This window comes from Pelobates fuscus, chromosome 5, assembly GCF_036172605.1.
Source record: "Pelobates fuscus isolate aPelFus1 chromosome 5, aPelFus1.pri, whole genome shotgun sequence".
Classification (NCBI taxonomy): Eukaryota; Metazoa; Chordata; class Amphibia; order Anura; family Pelobatidae; genus Pelobates; species Pelobates fuscus.
In genome coordinates this window covers 328,051,950-328,068,623 of record NC_086321.1, presented here as the reverse complement: position 1 = coordinate 328,068,623, position 16,674 = coordinate 328,051,950, and positions in this window count along the sequence as shown.

The window sequence follows — 16,674 nt, the reverse complement described above, 5'->3', positions numbered from 1 at the left end:
CTTGAACACCGCATGGCGGAACAAGAGGATGCAGGTCGGAGGGACAACTTGAAAATAAGAGGGTTCACTGAAAATATCCCCGACACAGACCTGGTTCGGGCTGTGGCTCGCCTCATTACCAACATACTGCCTCCCATGCAGGCCAACAAGGTCACCCCCGCAAACGTATTTCGAATTCCCAAATCCCCCAGGGCACCCTCAGAGGCCACACAAGATATTATACTCACCTTACAATCCAGAACAGACAAGACAACACTTCAAAACGCCTTGAGAGAGAAGACACCATTCCACTTCGAAGGGATGACGTTGCATTTCCTCGCAGATTTATCGAGAGGTACCCTGGCATGGAGGCGATCCCTCCAACCGCTTACCACGCTCCTCCGCCAAAGAGGCCTCAAATATCGGTGGCAAACAACCCACGTACTTACCGTGCAACAGGGAACAGACTCCCATCAGATCAGGGAACTGAACGACGCGACACCGCTACTGCAAGAACTGGGCTTACCGCCGGACTCCCTCACACAGACAGCCCGGCAGGGTGCAAAGTCACCCCAACACTCGTGGGACCCGGCGAGATCTATACCATTTGTACCGACGGGCCGAACACCTGACCCCTACGTGGCACTTACCACCTAACAGGCAGACTCAATGTCTTCGGAATCATCCTTGAGATGGCAGAGACACTCTTCAGTTAGGGAACCAACGGTCGACCTCATATGTACAAGCACTCCACTTACACCGAACCTCGCAACGATCAGGAGGCCCACATCCTCCCTGACGGCACCCTCTAAATACCTGACTCACAGTCTTGAAACATATACCCTCACACAACAGAGTGGCCATGGACTATGACTACAACCTTTTTTCTTTTCTTTTTATATATATATTGGTTTTGTTCTTATTAGTTATTTCTTGTTTAATGGCTGCACAACACCGTATACCTCTACACACCATCCCAGGTGAACACACTCTACTATCCAGCCAGCCTACATGTTATAGCGACTGATGCAACTAGGGGGTCCCAGGACCTTATCTGGTCCATGATTAAATAATCCTAGCGTTAGGACCTGTACATGAGCCTGAATCTAGGCATTAAGCCATGATCCCCCACGGTCCCACACATTACATATTACATATTACCATTTAGCTGGCCAACACATAGCTATGCGGCGGCTTGGCTACAACACCCGATATACCAGGGCTGAAGTGACACCCAAGGCTCACACATTTGGACACAGGCCTCCTAACCGGCCTACCAAGTACCATGGAGTTTGACTCTTCCCACAAGGACACCACACCGACAGGCCACCGACAGGTCACATTCACTATCAATAACTGTGCATGCATTGTTCATTTTGCTTTTTAAAACGGTATTACCTCTCTTCTTAACATGTCATGTTGTAATGTGCCGGTTATTATTTGGCATACGATTGCTATTGGGGCTAGACAAGCCTACTGCCATAGTTATTTAGGTTACCTATAATATGCTGACAGCTATAGCACCCCACAGCCACACCAGCTACACTCATAATGTGCTACAGCTATGTGCCCTGCGAATGATACTCTCACATTGTTTTACTGTTATATGTCAAACGATTGACGACTTAATTAATGCCAGTGTTATTCCTAGCTTATTACAACTTATAAACAAAAATGTGCAGCTTTTTGTATTGCCACTGTGACAAAACTGATGACCAAACCACGCGTGCTGTTTTGAGGCTTGACACATGCCTGTAACTACCTCTACACAGAAAAACAAAGAATATAATCTTACTGTCAGTTAGCAAGGCACATTTTACCTAGAATAGCATATAGGTCAGGGAGGAAATGGTTGTTCCGACTAAGCATGCCACTCCAATGTTTTTAATGTTTTAGTTTTGCGTTTGATAACATAAAGCAAACCCTCTCGCAAGATAGTTTGCTGGTTTCTGCTTATTTACCATAGATGTATTCGACGACCATGTATTCACTTACATCCACAAAAAATGTGCAAGAAATCTGTATACCATGACACTGTTATCTCATGTATGTTAAAATTTGGGTTTGTACCGCTGTCGTGGCGCAACAAACTTGTTTTGTTCATGATTTGCACAATAAAAATAAAGAATGACAAAAAAAAATGTCAATTCCCAACATTTTGGTTTTTAGTGAATAGGCCGGCAGATACATTTGCAACAGAAGGAAAATATGTATTGACATAAGCTTAGAAATGTAGCTTGCAGTTTGCTCTTAAACGACCACTCCACACCCCAGCTTCAGCTTGCTGAAGTGCTTTATGGGTGAGGAGTACCCTTGTTTAACCCCGTTTATAAAAGTGCTGATTTCTATGAGAAATCATCACTTGTATGAGCTAACGAAAGTGGCAGGAATGCTCTACCCCTCCACAGACCTCAGACCAGCTCCACAACTCCAGGCGTGTGCGCGCGTGCACGTGGGGACCAAGTCAATCGGTTATTTTTTTGTGAAGAGACTGAGTTATTTCCAGGAATAAAGGGGAGGGCTTACAAAGGCTGCAGTCATAGTAACTGCATCTTTTGTAATCTCTTTTAGACTATACTCCTAATGAATACATACATAAAATATGCATGCATGTATTCATTGGGGTATATCTACTGAACGGTGGTGGGTTTTTGGATTTATTTATTTTTTTGAAGTTTTGGGTGGTCCTTTAACCCCTTAAGGACACATGACGGAAATATTCCATGATGATTCCCTTTTATTCCAGAAGTTGTGTCCTTAAGGGGTTCATATAATGACCCATTTTAGTTTGCAAAATCAGGATACTTGTTGTGTTAACCTATTGTAACTATTAACTGTGACTTACTATAAGCATATTCTCACTAGGATTCCTGTGTAAACGTATTTACCTGTATAGAACTGCTGTGCAACCTGCTTGCAACCAATCATGAACCACTGGGTAGTAGCCACTTTATTTTTAAACTACAGGTAAACTACACAAAGATACTATTAAAGGAACACTATAGTCACCTAAAAAAACTTTAGCTTAATTAAGTGGTTTTAGTGTATAGATCATGCCTCTAATGTGTCACTGCTCAATTCCATGCAATTTAGGAGTTAAATCATTTTGTTTCTGTTTGTGCAGCCCTTGCCACACCACCCCTGGCTCTGACACAGCCTGAACCAAAAAAAATGATTTCACTTTCAATCAGATGTAATTTATCTTAAACAATTTTATCTCTTTCTCTGTAAATTGAACTTCAATCACATACCGGAGGCTCTTGCAGTGTCTAGCAAGCTATTAACATAGCAGGGGATAATAAAATCTAAATGAAACAGAACTTGCAATAAAGGAAGGATAAACATTAGATGACTCTTTACAGGAAGTGTTTAGGAAGGCTGTGCAAGTCACATGCAGGGAGGTGTGACTAGGGTTCATTAACAAAGTGATTTAACTCCTAAATAGCAGAGAATTGAGCAGTGAGACTGCAGGTGCATGATCTGTACACCAAAACTGCTTCATTAAGCTAAAGTTGTTCAGGTGACTATAGTGTCCCTTTAAACTACACAAAGATACAATTATTGACAGACTGTAAAGGGAATCCCACACTTTACATACAGTATAAAAATGTTAACTCTTCTAAAATTCACTTTAAACATGGTGCCACTTTGAAATATTAAGAGTTGAACTTCAGTATATCAATGTTGTGAATTTACAGTGTAGATTACAGTGTTGTGCTAATGGCATTGGTGGTAGAGGGTGAAGGTGTTGCTGTGTACTCCATACTGTCGATGTAGTCGACACAGTGTTAAAATAATAGGAAAAACTGTCTCTATCACTAAAAAAGCCTTAAACTTAAGTTGCCCTTAGCCCCACAACCCTATGTCACCCAAACCCCAAATACTCCTTGAAGAAACACTATAGTGTTAGGAATACAAAGCTGTGGCCAGGGATTAAATAACCCTTCCCTCATTAGAAAATCTGTTCCATTTATGTCTTTCCACTAGAGGGGGATATACTTGGTAATGGGATTTACTAGTGAAGGGCAGAACTTACCCTCTAGCACTGTGAATCTAGGTAGAATATTTTCCATTGAAATTGCACAAGCATATGGCTAGTTAGTTGTCTGACCGAGTACTAGCAAAATGTAACTTTTATCAGGAATGTACATCTACAAGTCTATGGAACTCTAAAAAAGTGGAGCAATAGTTAGGTAAAAGATTCCACACCAAGATTAAAAGTCGATTCTAGGATTACACTCATGACCAATAGATGGCATCAAGCGATCATCTCATAAGTACATAGAAGAAATGTTTTAAAAAAAGACAGCGAATAGTGCAGATTGCCTTGCTGTATAACAACAATAACATTTTATATAACAAGTAATAAATAGTTAAATAGTGCACTTACTAAATATATGGGGAAAACTGTTTTGACAAAAGGTATACTTTTTACGTTTATAACAGATTAAATCAATATAATAAAACACAGGTTTCACAAACTGACTGTGTGATTGAATGTGAATATCAGTGGGTAGAAAACACAAAGGAATAGAGAGATCGTGAGGCAAAAAAATACATACGGTAGTTAAGAATGCAACATAAGGTGGGCTTTTTTTTTTTTTTTTTTTTTTTTAAATCCTCATTCACTCACCAGGCATTTAATGGAGAAATTCATTGTGCTGTGTATATGGTATAGCAAGAGTTAACTAATTGGCATACTTTGCCCTTCAAAGTATATCAGTTAAATGGAAAGGAATCGAAGTGTATGTTTTTTGTTTTTTTTAGTACAACTTTTAGTTAGCAGTTAGGTTGTGCTAAAATTTCAAAAATGACATTTCTTCTAAGGACACATGACGTGTGTGACATGTCATGATTCCCTTTTATTCCAGAAGTTTGGTCCTTAAGGGGTTAAGAACAAGATGTCAATCTATTCCTTGCAGTAATACTCTTTACTAATAAACACAAAAAATACACGTTTGGGAGTCACAAAGTATGTATGTGTCTGTATGTTAATGCAGGCACTTGGACCAACATGTGATTGTGATCAGTGTGGTTACATGTTGATGTTGCAGTTTGTTCATACCTTCATGAATTATGCAGCGTACCTCCCAAGTGTCCCTATTTAGGAGGGACAGTCCCTATTTGGGCTCAAACCCCTCTCTCCGTCTTTTCTAGGGGCTCCATATTGTTGGTGTGTCTGAGTGTATCACAAAGCTCCACAGCTATAACACTCACAGTAATATTTCTATAAACTACAGTAAATCTGTTTTAAAATCAGTCTGTGTAAATAAGGTGCATTGCTTGTTCTACATTATATTTTAGTTGCATCAATTGTTTATTAGTAACAAGGAGACATGAGATGGTAAGTTTCTGGGCTGCAACGTGGGGAGGATTGAGGGGACCTCAGAGCTATATTGCTCCATCTCTGCAGATTTAGAGCATGGCCACATTACCACGGATACACTCTGAAGCCTTTCTGGTAGAGACCTACTGCACAGGCCCTGCACCAGCTGGGTGTGATAATGGGCCACCATGGATTCCACCCCCTCTTTCTTATTTATTTAGAAGGAGGAGTGAATAATAATAATAATATATTTTTTTTATCCTTAATATATATATATATATATATATATATATATATATATATATATATATATATATATATATTTATATATATTTTCTTCAAACGTATTCTAAATGTCAATTAGCATAAATATACTGTATGCTTCCTTTCCATACAATACACAGTACCTGTATTGTTCAATATAATGTGTAATGTATTGGTTTTTCAATAAATATTTTCTAGTGGTTTAAATTATAATACATTTTTTGGGGGGTGATTTACTTTGTGTATGTCGTGTACAATGAACAGTGTGTACTGTGAATGTATAGGGTGTAGAGCCAGCGCTACCACTAGGCAAACTAGCTGCCTAGCGGGCACAACTACCTACAATGCCCCCAGGAGGCGGCTAGCTGTTCATTAAGGCGAAGTAGGCACCTGCTTACTGAACGACTGGTGTCTACTCTACTGTAATACCGTGTGTCCGGGGAGGGCTGTGTATGGGCAGTGAGGGAGCGCTGATACTCCTAATCTTCCTCACAGCAATGAGGAAGAACAAGAAGATTCAAGCAACCCCACATAGACCCCAGGGAGAGGACACACACCAAATCTCCGAAAGGCAAAACACTGTGTTGCGCCAATCCGCATCGCATCATAGAGATGCATTGATTCAATGTATCTCTATGGGGAACATTCAGGGTCTCCATGCAGCGTGGAGACGCTGAACGTAGAGGCTGCACACTGTGCAGTACTGATCCAGCAATCACCTCTTGTGGCCGTCTCAGTGACTGCAACTAGAGGTGTTCCTAGGCAGTAATGTAAGTACAGCTGTAGCTGTTCTGGTGACTATAGTGTTTAAGATTGGCTGAAGCTCACAGGAGACGGCATTAAGCGGACTGATCGAGGCAAGTGTGACAGGTAATGTTAACACTGCCTAAGCACAACAGTGCATCTTAGAGGCAGCGATATGATCCCCTGTAAGCGGTCAGTCGCATTTACCTCACTCTGTCTGCTTGGTGCCGTCCCCTGTGAACTTCAGGATTCAGGCTGCAAGTCGTGCAGCATCACTTCCTTCCACTGAGTAAGTTCTCACATGCGGAGCTATAGGCAGCTGCTGGAGGTGAGAAGGAAACAGCAAAAATGTATCTGCTCACATTATTAGATCATGCCTTGTTGTAAATAATTAAACGGGTATGGCAGTTATTATGAGATTTTTACTTGTAATGATGTCTGTGTATCCCAAAGTGTGGATGTCATGGAAATAATGTATTTATTATTATTCCTACACTAAATGGCTTTTCTAAATGTTACACACTAGCAAAATGTGGGTAAATTAATTTTATTAGACGATAATGCTCACATGAAAAAAAAATTACACATAAACTACTCTTCATCCATACCAACGATTCTCATCTTGTCCAGGCCAATTCAATCTGGGACAAGATCTACTTCGGTAGCAGTTTAGTTTAAGAGAGTGGTATTGGATGGAAGATGAAAATTGGGCAGACTAGATGGGCCGAATGGTTCTTATCTGCCGTCACATTCTATGTTTCTATGTCTATCCAGTACACCCACTCCAGGTGGCAAATAAAATCTTTCCATCCAAACGACATTCTAGGGCATTTGAAAAATTTACATTGGTGTCCAGTTTTTTAGTTATCTCATATCATCCTCTTGCTTGTTCCTGACTAAAGAAAAAGAATGAAAATAGTGGCAAACATTATTCGTCTTCCTAGTTTAAAACTTGGATCCGACTACATACCTTCTGCCTTAAAATATGGACCACTGTGAAAGTCACAACCTCCGATAAAAATAAATTCCAAGTCTTTATCTATAGTCTCCAACGTTTCCACTGCACTGTCCCTGTTAAATACAGTAGTGTTTATTTCTATATTTAGTTTTATTTGTCTGACCACACAAGCACATTTGTTAAATATAGGTAGTCATAATCGTAAAACGTCTGGGAGGTGGCGGTTTCACTTTAAGTGCTCAGGTCAGGGTCATCACTGGTTGAGGTCTGTTTGTCTCTGGTTAACTGAACGGTAAAAATGCTGCTACTAGAGCTTTACCTGGCTTTGCTGGTAAAGGTGCCCCAAGCACAATCGATAGAGGCACAGGCTTTTTTTTTTCTTTTTCTAGATCCTTTTTGTTCTAGTCCCTACAATCCGTTCATCCTAAGGTTATAAAAAATAAAAAATTTTTATACATATGCCACATATAACACATTTTACAAACAAGGTGCAAGGTAACTGAGCAGAGTTTAGTGGGTGCAGGCAGTGGAGTGGGAGGAGCTGAGACAGTTGGAGAACAGGCACATAGCTGGGTAACAGTGGGGCGAGGAGGCAGAGGGGGAGGTGAGAGGAAAGGTTTAGCTAGTCCTGATCTAGTGCAGCCTAACAGATTTGCCCGTTTGAGTGAAGATGTTGAGAGCATCAGCTCAGGAGTAGCTGTACTGCAGGAAGCTGTTCCTTCTGACAGACGTGTGAACAGCCCCTCTAGTACAGGTGGGGTTGAGAGGGTAAGGAAGTCTAGACAGGTTGTGGTGGTAGGGGACTCTATTATTAAGAGAGTAGATAGGGTAATCTGCCACTCTGATCGACTCAACTGGACAGTTTGCTGTCTCCCGGGTGCCCGGGTTCGGCATGTTGCCGACAGATTGGAGGGATTATTGGGAGGGGCTGGGGATGACCCAGCTGTCATGGTCCTCATTGGTACCAATGACAAAGTCAGAGGAAAATGGAAGGTCCTAAAGAGTGAGTTCAGGGATCTAGGAAATAAACTAAAGAAAAGGACCTCCAAGGTAATATTTTCAGAAATATACAGCAGAAAGGCAGCGGGAGATTAGAGAGGTCAATGTGTGGCTGAAGTCTTGGTGCAGGAGAGAGGGTTTTGGGTTTTTAGAGCACTGGGCCGATTTTGCGCTTGGGTACAACCTGTATAGTCGTGTTGGATTGCACCTAAACGGAAGAGGGTCTGCTGTGCTAGGGGATAGGATGGCTAGAAGGTTGGAGAAGCTTTTAAACTAGTAGTGGGGGGGGGGGGGGGGAGAGGGACAAAGCAATCTAGAAAATGGAGATAGGATAGAAACTAGAAAAGCTACAATTTCTGGGGAAATTGTGTGAAGTGTTCTTGCCTCCACCAGTAGTCTACAACTGGAGTGGGCGGAGTAACTTATTATTTACTTATATAGCACATTTAATTGCAACGTTGCCCAAAGTGCTTCACAGTTACATTAAAACATACAGTTATAAAAATATTAGCAGGTGTACAAAAGGCCCTGTCTAGGACATCACTTGCTGCTGCAGCCTGGCACAGGTCAGAGTATTTTGGCGGTTGCCATCTTCAAACTGTCATATTTTAAAAACTATAACTCCTACAGCGAAGAGCTTTATATTGTGAGAATCACAATACCCAGACCTACATTTTGATGCATAGAATGTCTCTGAAGTATTACAAATGAAGGCACAGTCGCAGTTTAGAAATTGCCCTTCAAGTTTGAGCTGGCTTGAGTGAAGTTTCAATGAATGTCAATGGAAGGCATGAGTTGCAAACAAATGGTCATATTGTGAAAACCATCAGGACTATGGCTTAGCCGTGGACATTTCTAGTAGCAGCAGGGATAGCTGTACATTTTGATATAAGATTTGTGTAGGTGGGCATGAAAATGAGTGAGTGGTGGCAGTTTAGAAATCATGTCCTGATTTTTCAGCTTTTGCCAGCTCCCACTCTAGTTTTTAACATTTTGCCATTCATTCCTATGGGACAAGTTTCGCCACAAGAACGACGATATTCCGTGAACCATTCGGCGAAACGTTCCACAAAGTAATAGCAATCCGATCGGGAACAATCCGCATGTTTCGGTATATTTCTGTCTATGTAGTGTAAAAACTGTGGGAGGAGTTAGGGTGGCAAATTTGGCTATAATAATATATATGTGAGATAACATTAAGTGGTCTTGCTATGCAAGAACACTTAATGAGATGGGCTTTAACTCAGAACAAAGGGGGTGGAGATGGGGAGGGGAAAGCTCAGAACAGAGGAGGTATGTAATATTGATTCACAAAAAGTACAAATGACTCATGGTAATATTAAATGTATGCTTACTAATGCAAGGAGCCTATATAACAAAATGAGGAACTAGAGGCAATAGCATACACTAAACAATACGATATAATAGGCATGGTGGGATGAGACACATGACTGGGCAGTTAACTTAAATGGGTACACGTTATTTAGGAAGGATAGGAAAAACAAGAAGGGTGGTGGGGTATATTTGTATGTCAGCCATGAGTTAAAGTCAAATCTTAGGCATGTGGAGTGTGACGAGGAAAATGTGGAAGCTTTATGGGTAGGCAAATGGGTGGGGCAAATAAAGGGAAATACGTTATTGGTTGGGATATGTTATAAACCACCAAATGTAAATATTAATGAGGAAGAACTCCTGTTAGAGCAAATTGGGAAAGCTGCAAATCGGGGTTAATTATTGGAGAGTTTAATTACCCGGACATAAATTGGGATAGAGGGACTAGTACTTCAGCTAGGGAAATCTGTTTTTTTTAATGTGTTAAATGACACCTTTATGTCACAACTGGTACAAGCACCAGTTAGAATGGATGCTTGTCTGGATCTCGTTATAACAAACAATGTTAATCTTTTAACCAACATTCAAGTCGGGGAGCATTTGGGAAATAGTGATCACAATATGGTAACTTTTGAAATAAACTCAAAAAAGCGAAAACATGTGGGGTATATTAAAACGTATAATTTTAAAAAAGCCAATTTTAATAAGATTAGGGCAGCTCTACAACATATCGACTGGCATAAACTCCTTAGTGATAAAAAAAACTGAGGAAAAATGGAAACTATTCAAACAAATATTAGAACGGTACATTTCACAGTATGTACCATTGGGTAATAAATATAAAAGAAACAAATTAAAACCAATGTGGCTTAGTAGAGAAGTAAAACAAGAGATTAAAAATAAGAAAAGGGCATTTAAAGTATTTACCGTATATACTCGAGTATAAGCCAACCCGAATATAAGCCGAGGCCCCTAATTTTACCCCAAAAAACTGGGAAAACTTATTGACTCGAGTATAAGACTAGGGTGAGAAATGCAGCAGCTACTGGTCAATTTCTAAATAAAATTAGATCCTAAAAAAAAATATTAATTGAATATTTATTTACAGTGTGTGCATAATGAATGCAGTGTGTGTGTATGTGTGCAGTGTGTGTATGAGTGCAGTGTGTGTGTGTGCAGTGTGTATGTGTATGTGTGCAGTGTGCAGTGTGTGTGTGTTGCAGAGCTTTGGTGGGGGGTGGGCAATTTTATTATTATTGTTTTTAATTATTTTCATATTTTTTTTATTATTATTTCTTATTATTAATTTTTATTTAATTTAATTATTATTTTATTATTATTATTATATATTTCTTTTCGTCCCCCCTCCCTGCTTGATACATAGCAGGAAGGGGGGCTCTCCTTCCCTGGTGGTCCAGTGGCATTGGCAGTTCAGTGGGGGGGGAGAGGGGGCTGGCAGAGCTGTAACTTACCTTTCCTGCAGCTCCTGTCAGCTCTCTCCTCCTCCACAAAAAATGTGCTGAAAAACTCGGCTTATACTCGAGTATATACGGTAAATCGGACAAATCAGAGGCATCCTATATAAGATATAAGGAAGCCAATAATACTTGCAAAAAGGCAATTAAAGTGGCTAAACTAGAAAATAAGAAATTGATAGCCAAAGAATGCAAAACCAACCCAAACATTTTTTTCTAAAAATGAAAGTGTAGGTACACTGAAAACAGAGATGGGTCTGTTAGTCAATGAAGACCAGGAAAAGGCAGACATTTTAAATAACTATTTTTCTTCAGTATATATTAATGAGGATCCTATGGCAAGAGATATGCAAATGATTGCTGCAACAAACTTGCAGATAACTTGTGAGTGGATAATTCGAGACAAGGTGCTACAGCTATTAAAGAAAATTAATGTAAATAAAGCTCCGGGGCCTGACGGTATCCACCCACAAGTACTTAAGGAGTTAAGTGGGGAAATAAGTGAACCTCTGTATTTCATTTTTGAAGATTCTTTTGTTTCAGGTATTGTACCGGAGGATTGGAGGAAGGCAGATGTTGTTCCTATATTTAAAAAGGGTTCAAAATCCTTGCCTGGAAATTATAGACCTGTGAGCTTAACTTCTGTGACTGGGAAATTATTTGAACGGCTATTAAGGGATAATATTCAGGAATTCATTGGGAAGAACTGTGTTGTTAGCAATAATCAGCATGGTTTTATGAAACATAGGTCATGTCAAACTAACCTAATTGCATTCTATGAAGAAGTAAGTAGCAATATAGATCAGGGTGTTGCAGTGGATGTGATCTACTTGGATTTTGCCAAGGCATTTGATACGGTTCCTCACAATAGGTTAGTCTTCAAACTAAAAGAAATTGGTCTAGATGAATATTCGTGTTCTTGGGTAGAACATTGGCTTAAGGATAGAGTACAACGAGTTGTCATAAATGGTGAATTTTCAACCTGGACAAAAGTGGTAAGTGGTGTCCCTCAGGGTTCTGTTTTGGGACCGCTTCTATTTAACATATTTATAAATGATCTTGAAATGGGCATTGAAAGCCATGTATCAGTGTTTGCAGATGACACAAAGCTTAGTAAAGTAATAAAATGTGAGCAGGATATTGCCTTGCTGCAGAGGGATTTGGATAGATTGGGGGACAGGGCACTAAAATGGCAGATTAAATTTAACGTAGAAAAATGCAAAGTTATGCACTTCGGGGTTAAGAATGCACAAGCAATTTACACCCTAAATAGTAGTGAACTAGGGATAACCACACACGAGAAGGATTTGGGAATTGTTATAGACAACAAATTAGGTAGCAATATGCAATGTCAATCTGCTGTTGCTAAGGCCAGTAAGGTTTTGTCATGTATAAATAGGGGCATAAATTCTCGTGATGAAAATATAATTTTGCCTCTTTATAAATCGCTGGTAAGACCACACCTTGAATATGCTTTGCAATTTTGGGCACCTGTTCTAAAGAAAGATATCATGGCACTAGAAAGAGTGCAGAGACGAGCTACAAAATTGATAAAAGGAATGGAGCATTTTAGTTATGAAGAAAGGTTAAAAAAATTAAATCTCTTTAGTTTGGAAAAAACGGCGCCTGAGAGGGGATGTGATAACATTATACAAATATATTCGGGGCCAGTACAAACCATTATCTGGAAATCTATTCATAAACAGGGCTATACATAGGACACGATGTCACACATTTAGGCTTGAAGAAAGGAGATTTCATCTAAGGCAGAGAAAGGTTTTTTTTACAGTGAGGGCAATGAGGATGTGGAATTCTTTGCCTGAAGAGGTGGTTTTGTCAGAGTCTATACAGATGTTTAAACTGCAATTGGATAAATACTTGCAAAAACATAACATACAGGGATAGAATTTCTAATTAGTGGGGTAATAGCTGCTTGATCCAAGGAGACATCTGACTGCTATTTTGGGGTCAAGAAGGAATTTTTTCCTAGTTTGTTGCAAAATTGGAAGCGCTTCAGACTGGGTTTTTTGCCTTCTTTTGGATCAACAGCAAAAACATATGTGAGGAAGGCTGAACTTGATGGACGCAAGTCTCTTTTCAGCTATGTAACTATGTAACTATGTAACCGTGAAGAATTCTGCGTATTCAATATATAATAGAAATATATTATTTATGACATGTAAGCTTTTTAACAACTGGAAGACATGTTTAACAGATATTAACATTTAGTCTTAATTTCTGTTTTTTTGTCTTACAAATAACTTTAGACAAACATATTATTGTAATATTGTACCTGTGTTTGAGTATGTGTCAGTCAGGTGCTTCCTGATCCTACTATAGCTGATTGAATTCCGGGAAAGTTGTTGATAGGTAGACGAGAAGCCAGTGATAATTTTTTCAATAGCTCACTGGAACCTTTCCTTGCAAGTCTCTTGCTCTGATGGTGCAGAGATTTGATGTTCTTTCTGGCAGTTGAGTTGAGGCAAAACTCCAGAACAGTAGGCTGTGGGTCAACTGATCTTGTGCTTCTCAAGTCCTGGGTTGAATCCCTGATGCTGAAATTGCATGTGCTTGATATATTGGGAAGTTCTTGTCTTCCCCTCTTCTTGGGAGCTCTTACATTGCTCTGGTAAGATATTTTTAATGGACCTACTGACTTAGTGCTTCTCTGTAGTATGCTTGTCTGCAATGATGGCACATTTTGCCCATACAGCGCTGAGTGTTGCCTGAGTCCACCACTGATGAATTTTGGATCTGACTGCTTCTTTGCTGTAAGATGGCGAGGCTGCATGTTATCCAAGGGTTTGCATGTCACTAAACAGTGACTTTTCTGTTTCCCCACATCCTTGAGAGCTCTTTCATTGCTCTGGTGAGTTGTTTCTGATGGGCTAACTGACTTCTTACTTCTCTGTAATAAATTTGCCTTTTCTACTATTGAATGGACTATCTTGACTGCCATCTCATTATCCACATCCTTTGCTGTCTGCAATGGAGGCAGATTTTGCCTATACACCTGAGTGTTGCCCGAGTACACCGCTACTAAATTTTGGATCTGCAGGCTTTGCTGCAATAAGATGGTGAAACTGAATGCTATTGAGGGGTTTGCATACCTCTAAACAGAGAAGTCCCTCTTTCCCCTTGTCCTTGGGAGTTCTCTCACTGCTCTGGTGAGAAGTTTTAGTTGGACTGACTGACTTCATCTTTCTCTGTAATAAATCTGCCTTGGACCTATAGCCAGGTTTTTTGCACAGTCGTTTCTGCTATCGGATGGACTGACTGGCTTGACTGCCATCTCATGGCTGCAATGGTGGCAGCTTTCGCTCATACAGCGCTATGTGTTGCTCAAGTCCACCACTGCTGGATTCTGGCTCTGACGGCTTCTCTGTAAAAAAAAAAAAAAAAGAGGCAAGCCAACATGTTATTAAAGGATTTATATGTCAATAAACAGCCATGCTTTTTCCTTGTATCCTTATGGGGGAAGATTCGAATGAAATCCCCTCTCCTCTTTTCCTCCTCCTTGACCACCCGATTGATCTTTATCCTGTCCTACAACTGTCTTTTGATGTCCTGTTTTCATTACTTTTGCAGCTGTTGTGGGACCTTCTTTGTCCTTGTTCTGGGTGTCGTGACCCTGCACACCAATTAACGTAAGAGTGTCTGCAAGCAGATTTGCCTATATTTTTAAATCAAGGGGTCCATCAGAAACTAGAAACAGAATCAGATTCACTTCCAACAGCCAAGGCTTCAAGTTCTCATCAACTAATACATTGAAGCCATACAACTCAAAACAATTTCTTTTGTGAGCAAAAGTTTCTTGAAACGCTGAGGCAATAGAGCCTTCCACCGATATTATCGTCTTAATAACGAGATCTTCTATTTTTGACATGAGAGTGGCTGTATCTTTTCCTATTTCCTTTAAATGACGCAGCATAGCACCCATGCTCCATATACTGCCGTAATTTTCCTCTTCCGGATTTGTGGAACTCACATAGTTTGCATTTGCTTTGTTCACGCTGGTGTTTGTCAGATGCATGAATTGGTTTTTCATGTTCTCCCCTGTTGGTTTGTACTTATTGGTGACAAATCTCGTCAGACCCTCTTCATACAGGTAAATAATTAGAGGGTTATATGACGTGACTAGTACACACAGGCATAGGTCAAACTTAGAGCCGTCAACAAGAAGTGGATTGCTTAAATACCGCGATATATGCAGCTTTTCCCTGACATGCGCATTGTCGTCTCTTTGGCCTATTCCCGTTATAACCCATTCTAACCTTCAATAAACATAGACACAAGAATTATTTGGCAAAAATATTCCACGGCTTTATTAAATTATATAAATATATATATATATGAAATAAGATATAAATTTAAGAGGTCATTGTCACCAACGCTTGAAAAGACATCCCCCCAATTAACATAACTAAATACCCAGACAATGACCTCAAAACATATTTACATAATACATCCTTATAACAGTGTAACATAACATAAAAACCATAAACATTAACACAGCCACCCAGGGCAACCATTTCCAATTGTAGGGGCATACCAAGACACCCCTACGCCATTACCATAGCCACCAAGGGCATCCCTTTCCACTGTAGGGGCATACCAAGACACCCCTACACCATTATCCCAGCCACCAAGGGCATCCATTTCCAGTGTAGGGGCATACCGAGACACCCCTACACCCCCAGGTTCGTAGCTACCGCCGAGCTCGAACCTACCACCAAATCTAAAGGTAAGTATTCCTCCTGACCTATCCCACTTACCAAAAAACCGACCTACCCCCAATTAAACTAAACCATCCCCCGCCGCCGTGACAAAACGGGAGAGACATAATTCGAAGCCATTAACCCACTAAATTAGGGAGGGTGGGCGGGACAGCTAACAACAGGTAAAGATTTCAAATTAAAATGAAACCCAATTTTAAAATGGCGAATATTTATATGCCTAGGCCACTCCCCTTTTACCAATTAACCAATCAAGTCACACTCCTCCATAGGCCTGCCTCCTAGCTCTGTCAAGGCCCATTCCACCTAGCTTTGCTTATTCCATGGGCTTCATTCTGTGTATCTGTGAGAGGGAATTAATAAGATGAATTCCGCTGCCTTGACAGGAAGACACAGGCTTTGCAATCCAAGGGTCCTGATCCTTGGAAACATCTTCACAGAATTCCGGGTAATCCTCAGGAAGTACATAGCTCTGGGGCAGAAATTTGCCTGTTTGTGCCCCATGTTTCTTCTGTAGGGTTTGAATGTTTTTGCAGAGTAGATCCTTGCGTCCCAACTCCATAGAATTGGGGAAGTGGTTAATTTTTTGCAATTTGGAAAGGTTCACAAAGACAGTAGGGTGTATGCGGGCCCTGTCCACATCAATCTGACATTTCTGCTACTGGCATCTACCTTCTGGAACCCATGAGCTGATAGCATTGTGCTGACCGGGTGATTCCTGATACAAGCCATCTTGTATGCCAGGTGGTAGCATTCTCCCACCTCACGCAGGCATACCTCTCATGTTGCGCCTTCTGCTTGAAACTTTACCACTGGCATTGTTTCTGAACCCCAGTCCTTAGTATGCAGGGGTGATCGCCT